An 8,594-nucleotide genomic window follows, 5' to 3' on the forward strand; every position below is an offset into this window, starting at 1 on the left:
ATAAGAAGAATGTCGTGGTGTCGGTTACTTTGATTAATCATCCATTAGGCGCATGAAGTGGATTGGGTTTTAAATATATACATACAATAGCGGTAATTGTCACATTCTTGGATTTTATATGATATTGTTTTTTTCATCTTTTACGGATTTTTTTGTATGGTTGTTATATATAGAAAATAAAATGTAACTCATTAAACCCTGTAACTCTTGTAATTCGTTTTATCCTTCCAAATTCAGATTATCTAATGAACTAACCTTTACATAGTTCTTTTACAATTAGAAGACAAGAGTGCGTTTTTGTGTTGGGGTACAAGTATTCTAATGTCTCGAGAATTTAACAAAAACATTTAATAACTTCTTGAAATAATTCAAGTGAATGAAACTTTTCAGACGTCGGGCAATATTTCGTCCCTCAGGGGCTAATATAATCAATGTTGCCCTCAACCCCAGTCAATATTTGTATAACATTAAATGCTTATTTTTCAATGTTGTCGGACGTAGAATTAACTCACCAAACGGTTTTGACAAATTGAATACTTATCATTATCATTTGATTTATGATATTTTTTCTGCACGGTTTGGTGTGCAAAAAAACCGACAACACTAAAAAAAAACATTAAATGTTTATTTATCCTGATGCCTATCTGTCTGAAATATTGGTGTATCGACGCTTCAAAGGCATTATATGTTTGCTCTTATTCAAAAATATGAAACATACATGGAAAAGATGTATCTCAACTTTAACAATTTCAATCAGAGAATCAGAGAATCAGACAGAGTTCATCTTTCTGATTTTGTGCTTTACCTTCCCTGTTCATTACAATATCTCACTGGCTGTAATTTCAAAAAAAGTAAGCTACAGGGCTCGGATTATTTTTACTTCAGACCAGGAAGTAATGCATGTCGTGCATGATACAAAGTTTGTTGTACGTGTATGTTCATCAGGGTGCTATTTCCATTTATACATGCATACATATAGATCAAGGTTGATGTCTATTAAATGTGATAAAATCATTTCATTTTGTTACAAAAATGGGGAATACAGTACGTTTGATGCAGATTACATAATAATAGAAGCTCCATCACTCTCTCGGACTCTCAGTTGACAATTTGTATTTTAATTATGTGGCGAATTATTTTGTAGTTTGTATTTCATTATGTGGTGAATTCTCTGGGTAAGACTCATCCTATTGTCTGCAGGCTTTATAATAACACTGGAATGAAGTAAACAGCTGATGATGAAAGTTTTCACCAATTTCTGCCTGAGAGACAAAAGGATTCACTTAGTCTTCTTAATCTTCTCCTCTAGCTCTGTAGAATCCTGAGCTTTTATCTGAAATTACAAGAACATGGTAGAGTTCTCTGACTGCTAATCAACTATGTTTCATGTGTATCATCTAATTAATTCAGACTGTTTAATCTTAATTTCTGCATTTCTTGACCAGTATGCAATTTCAGAGAATCTGAAAAAAAGTCGGAAGGGGGTGTGTTATTTTGTTTGCTCGTGTGAATAAGAACAAAGTGCTAGAAACTTTGTTAAATTCAATTCTCGTTTTGACAAATTTATATGATATAGCGATTTTTTCCTTTAGTACATATTAGATTGGTTTTGTAAATTTGAACGTTTCATTTATTTCTAAATGTAAAAAAAATATAATACACGAAGTTGTTCATAATTGTGGTGAGGATAAAAATACTAGGTGTATTTTAGGAAATTGAACGTCGCATATTCCAATGCAAACATAATGGAAATATATACTGAGTGTTTGAACTTTTTTTATTACTGTTAACAATTGTCCATACTATATACTGAATTCTTTTAACCAAGCTGAAAATGCCAAACGGGAGTGCATTTATAACTATTTGTATTTTCTGAAGTGCACAACAGATACCAACGTAAAGCATTTTAAAATCAGTTTGTACATGTAAGAAGAAGTGCATAGTTGTATGTTTTGTTGTTACATTTATACAATATCATTATATACTTAATGACGATGCTCTTTGTTAAAATTGTTAATTGAGTTTCAAAGCTACCCGCACGTAAGTAAATCATCGTTGCTCTTCTTTTATGGCATGTCCCTATTTCTTTCACGGGATTTTCCAGACATTTGTTTACAAGTTGTAGGTCTTTTGTAATCGAATATAAAATGAATAAAATGATACTTTGTATGACACTTAATGTTGTTCCCTGTAATGATAGTCACGTGCTTTGTGTTGATAATTTTCCTAAATGGAGGTCATAAACGAATTTCAATATTACAAGGACATAACCTTATTTAAGAATTTTAAATGATAATTAATTGAATTCTACTTTTTTGGTAGATTCTGAAAAGTGCTGCTGCCTTGTATACACTTCAAAATAATGAAAATCAAAGAAATGAACTACAGTTGGAATTTATATGACCTTTTTTTAAATATGATTAATGATTCGTTCATGTTTAAAATACATTTTCTCATGTTAAAAAATTGCACATAATATGAGTCGAAATTAACAATATCGACAAGTGCACGCTATCAGTCAGTTGTTTATATCTATCGTTGTTGGACTTTTTTGACTACAAAGTTGCATGCATAGGTAATTCTTAATAACAATCGGAAATTACTTAATAATCATCATTCTTGAAGACTTGTTATTTTGTCTGATGTCATGTTTAACAATTTCCTGGTCGGCGATTTACAGCGGGAAAGTAATTGCGTAAATGTATGATTCAAAATTACATGTAACACCTTAAAGAAGGGCACATTTGATTATTATACAACATTTTTCGCTTATACTATACATTATATCTAGTTGTTTTTTTTTTCTTATAAACATCATTTATCACATACCAACCATAAACACAAATTGCTTTATTTCGAAACAACAAAATAGGGTTTCAGTTTCGTTTTATTAAATGCTTAACGGTAAGATAAGTCTGGAATGGACACTTGATTTTTAAAGACAGCTGTAAATCATGCAAATACGATAGATAATATAACTTATATATACATGTAAGCACACCACTTGTCATTTACACAACCATTGTAAATTCTCTTTTGTGTAATAAATCTTAATAAGAAATGAAAGCAGTGCATTTCGTTGGCGCTTCAAGCTGGCTAGTAAAGGCAAAGTAAAGAAATGACTGAACCCAATATACAACGTAATCTTTCTTGTTAATTAGTGACAGGTCGATTTATTTGTTTTGAAAATATGTAACACGCTGGTAATATTAATTAAGTAGAAGAAACAGAGATTACATTATTATGTTATTGATATTGAACAAATACATTGATACCATTTTATTCTAAATAAAAGAAGGTATATTTCTACAAATGAGAGGTAAAAAATGAAACGCATATACCACATATACCATACAATCAAACAATTATTTATGTTTTTGTTTTAAGACTCTTTTGTCATGTAGTTTTTACTGGGAATCTAAGAAAAAAGGTGTTTTCGGAATAGCAAGTCAATACAGTGAAAATATTTTTCTACAACATTAATCAGACCTAATATTCTAATGCATTACATGTGCATGCATGCATCATACATCTATCAATTAGGCTTTGTTTAAAATAGGTTTATATGAAACAACAATGATTAAAAAAATACTTTCAATTTGTACGAGTAACTTAATACATGTAAAAACCGTTTTCTCTCTTCAGTAAATATCAATGCGGCAAAAACTATGCCCAAACAGTTTTAATTCATTGCTGGTGGGTATCTAATATTCATGACGTGTTTGCGAGAAAAATGGAGGAAATTTATCATGTGACGGAACATATAAAGGTGACAAAAAATGTGTGCAATTTACAATGAACAATAATTAAATGTTTGAATTATGTACAAATTCAATGTGATTTAAGTACATCTATTTTTCACGGGCAGCTTTTCTTGGTGTGTGTGTGTGTGGGGGTTGGGGGTTGGGGGTTGGACAGTGCACATAAAGTCACGCAACGAAGAATTTTCGAAACGCCCCTTTCTAAATTTCCACTAATAAAAAAGTATTCAGTATTCGAGAAAAACAAAAAAAAATCTTCACCACGAAGACTGCATTCTTAGCGAGAATTTGGGACATTTGATTGGCTGAATAACTGGATTATGTTCTAATTCCTTAAAAAAAATTCATAAATAATTAGTAAGTTTTGATCTGAAAGACAGAATGCCAGAATTATAAATTATTAATAAAGCGGAAGAAAAACACGATCCCGGACGAAAACCCCTTTAAACAATGCTTTTCATATGATTGATGTTCTCCAGCTATTATAAATCCAGCGTTTCAGTCAAACTTGTCTATTTTCGATTAAATTAACGACGTAGTGACTAGTTATCTTTTTTTTTGGTTTAATTCCACCTGTTTATTTGTCTTTTTTGCATATATTTTGATGCTATTGAATTTACAAATCTCAATGAATCTTTCGGTTAAAAAAAAAATCAGAATATCTAGTAAAGCTCTAAACTTAAATACTTTGTGTCTCATGAATGGTTATAAGTTGTGGATGAACTTATACGTGCTCAATAGGAAAACGTTGCAATTGCCCTTGTATTTAAGACGTAGTGTTTAAAACATAAATTACTTAGCATATCTTTTATATTTGGACTAAAATAAAACGCCTTTTAATCCGCTATTACTATAGATTCTATAGATACAATCTATTAATATTACCAAAATATTTATCATATTTGAAATGTCTATATGTTCTTCTAGGCGTATGAAACGACTCATGGTCTGTCGCTATCTTTAATTATAGGTTTTGTTTCCTCAATTTGTTTGCAATTTGCCCCACAATTTGTCACTGAAAGAAACAGTTTATGCAGTTCTGATAATTTCTGAACAACCCTCCTACTGTAAGCAATCTTGATGTTATCCTTTAACAAATGTACTTTAGCAATCCATTTGCAAAGTGAACACTTTTATGTGTTGCCTTATTGAACATTATCTATCTGTCAGTTCTCTTCAATACAGAGTGTCTGCTTTTCAATGTCATTTTTAGAATAAACATTCCGTCATTAGATTTCGATTATTACTCATATTTTTTCCCTGTTTAATCTGTATAATTGATTTACATGTACTTTATGAATGAAGTGAATCATCATCAAACGAAATATAAATGAATGCAAATTAAATCAGGTTTAAAAATTGATATGGTTGTTTGCGCTGAGCAGTGTTGACAATACAAAAATATATGTATATTTGACAAGCCAATAATCAACTGAACATTTTACTCTTAAATGTGTAAAAAAAACCTATATATTTTCTGGAAGTATTTAAGCACACTATTTTTCTATAATTTACAAAAATATGTTTTAGTTTTAAACAACACTGTAAAATAGACATTATTCCAATGAATATATTATATTTTGTTATATATTTGTCTATTTTATTTAACTTTAGAGTTATCGTTTATAGATCTCAGTTACCGTTCATTTTTTTACGTTTTGTTTGTCACTGGGTTGTTACGTTTTCGATGTTACTTTATTTAGATTGGGATACCATTAGAACTTGTTTGGTAGGTTTACGTAGAAGCTTATTATGGGCGTTGCCGGATGTCGCTATATTTAGAATCATGAGTAGTTGTTCTTGTTTGGCTAGTTTGATGGCTATCTTGTGGTCTAATTTTCGTGAGAAGTCTGGACGCCGAGCAGTATTTCCGTGTATGTTGAACCCTTGTTGTGTGAACGTGGGTGTGTCTCTTGTTTTTCCCCTGCAATGTGATCATAGGATCATGTAGTCTGTGTGCATTTCGTTAGCTTTGGGGTTGCGAGACCTGATTGCCACTATTTTCTGTATTTTTATTGCCACAACTCACTAAGTTTAACTTTATGATATTTTTGTCGGATGATAAATTAAATTGCTATTTATTACATGTACATTATTTGTCTGGAACGTGTTTGATCACATTTACCTACAAGATCAGGAACGTATTATTATGTGTACTTTATTGTCGTTGGTTTACGTGTCTTTTATAGCATTGAATGATTTATTTTTGACGTTGTGGTGTCAATAACTGCTGTCAGGTGTGCAGACAAATTGAATAACGCGCGTAAGCGCGTTATGATAATTTGTCTGCTCACCTGACGGCAGTTATTGACACCACGACGTCAAAAATAAATCATTTAATGCTTATATCTACATTCCCATACTGAAGAAATCAATTGTTCACTTAAATAATTCGATATAAAGTGCAGAACACGGAGGGAGTGAATAAGTAACAGCAAGAAAAGCTGTTTTGTGAAATCGGTTGAAACTGGTTTTTACATAGACTGTTGAGATGAGATCGACGAGCATGAAAATATGATCCATGATAAATAACTCTTGAAATGTTGCTTTTAACAATAATGTCAACTTTTTTGTTGGATAATTATAAAGCATTGTGTTTTGACAACATTCATGATATACATTTTTTAACCGATAACATAGAAATAACTGTTTGAGAACTACTTATGTAAATTACTTGTAAATTCATACACAATGAATAGGTGTTGCATTAAAAGGCATTTAAACATTACGGAATTTAATGGAAAAACTACGAAAGCCGAGAAGGATCATTCGAGATTCGAGATTCGAAATACGAGATTCGAAATACGAGATTCGAGATTCGAAATTCGAGATTCAATATCTAAATTAACCAATCAAATCAAGGATCTGAAATTATGTATCCTAGCGACATCAAACTGTTCTAAATAAAAATCATACGTACATGCTCTTATTAAAAATAAATGCTATGTTCACTTCTCCCTACCTAACTAAATAATTATTTGTATTGAATATCTAAGTAGACTTGTAATAATGCAGTGTGCTTCGCGGATCTAAGTGATTTTGTTTGCCCTGGTGCATTTCCACCTGATGCGTTTGAACCCTCAGGTATTTCACCACCAGTAATAGTTTAAAACCCGGGTTTATTCACCCCTTTTTGTGTAAAAATGCCGTTATGGTAGAGTACTTCATAGGCGCAGCTAATTTTTTCTGTAGGGGGTCCTAGGCCAATTTTAAAAAATTTTACTTTGTAAATTTAATAAGCTCCAATTTTCCCGAGGAGGGGGTCCAGATCCCCTGACCCCCTCCTTTCTAGATATAAACTAGATGCTGTCATTAGACAGTAATACCCGCACCATGTGTTTGCCCCTAGATAACACTGTTTTGTACCAGTTTAATTAAAAATGAAGGCTACATGCAAGCTCCGGTAATACAATTAAAATTTATAATTTTCATAACTGAAGGATGAGATCCCTTTCCATATGATAATACACATCGTGACATGAGCAGCACTTTATGTGCAATTTTGGGTAGAACTGTTTGCAGTGAATTTTCAGTTAGTCAATAATCTTAACATTTTATATCATAGAAAGTATAATGGTCTATATAATTATTACAAACAAAATTAAAAATTAAATTATGCCCCCTCCCCGTGGCGGTTGCCGGTTTTAGATTTGCTTCTGTGTGCCTACATGAACATCATCGTGTGCACAGATTTAGAGAAGGGGTGGGAGTGAGGGGTCCAGACCCCCCCCCCCCCATGAAAATTCATTTATATCAATTGTAAAATTACCAAAAAATACACCTTGGACCCCAGTGCTCTTACAGACATGTAAACGCTCTAACCCATTGCGCTTCAATGTTAGGTAACATTATTTGGGGGGTAAATATTTAATCAAAATTTAATATACTTTATTGTTTATCTCAATAGAAAGTATACATGTACATCACAATATGCAGGTGTCCTGCATCACCTTAAAGCTGTTATTTACCTAATAAAATAGTGCAAGTGGATTTGAAGAATAGGTCATAAAAATACATGCATGTTACAAATGAATGATCTTTGTCTGAAGTTACGTACACAACACAGGTCTGCATGTCTCATTAGCGGGTACTAGTTTTACCCAGCTCTTCGATTAGATGGGTTTACGTGTATACATACATGGGTGTTGCTAAAACGTGGAACGGAAAACGGAACGGAAAGTGGAACGGAAGGGAAAACGGAAAATCTTATCTAATGTTATTTACCTCATAGATTTGTTAATCATGCTAAAACGATATACTTTATGTACCTTTTTAATTTTTTTTGAAAGTTTAGCAATATTAGATTATTTATTCAAGAATATTTATTTCCTCAAAATTAACAGTACATGCATTGACCACTATATTCTGTCCCAAAATATCCTCGATTCACTTTTTGCTGTATATTTATATATACCTCAGGATTCAAGCGATTCTCTTTTAGAAGCATTAAACATTCTCATTATTCTTTCTTTTGAACGTCCTCTCTAGCTTATCAGCTGGTATAAATACACGGCTAAAAATAAAGAAGTCTACGGGGTTTTGCATTTCAACAGACCCGGATGAAAGTGTTGAAAAATTGTGCAAGGTCTTCTGAGTGACTTCCAAATGGAGAAAAGATGTCAACATTTTCCATTATAAATCGTCCAAATGTGCTGGATGAATATTTTGGGATCGACAGACTATAGTCCCAATATATAATCGGAAAATCAAACCAGGCAACGTCTAGAGCTCTCTATTCGGATATATGTATATAGCTGCTGGAATAAACAACTGCTTAGTAATGCAAACGTGACATGATACTGTATTATCTGTTATATCTTCATATCAATTTTA

This window comes from Magallana gigas, chromosome 10 (assembly GCF_963853765.1).
Source record: "Magallana gigas chromosome 10, xbMagGiga1.1, whole genome shotgun sequence".
Classification (NCBI taxonomy): Eukaryota; Metazoa; Mollusca; class Bivalvia; order Ostreida; family Ostreidae; genus Magallana; species Magallana gigas.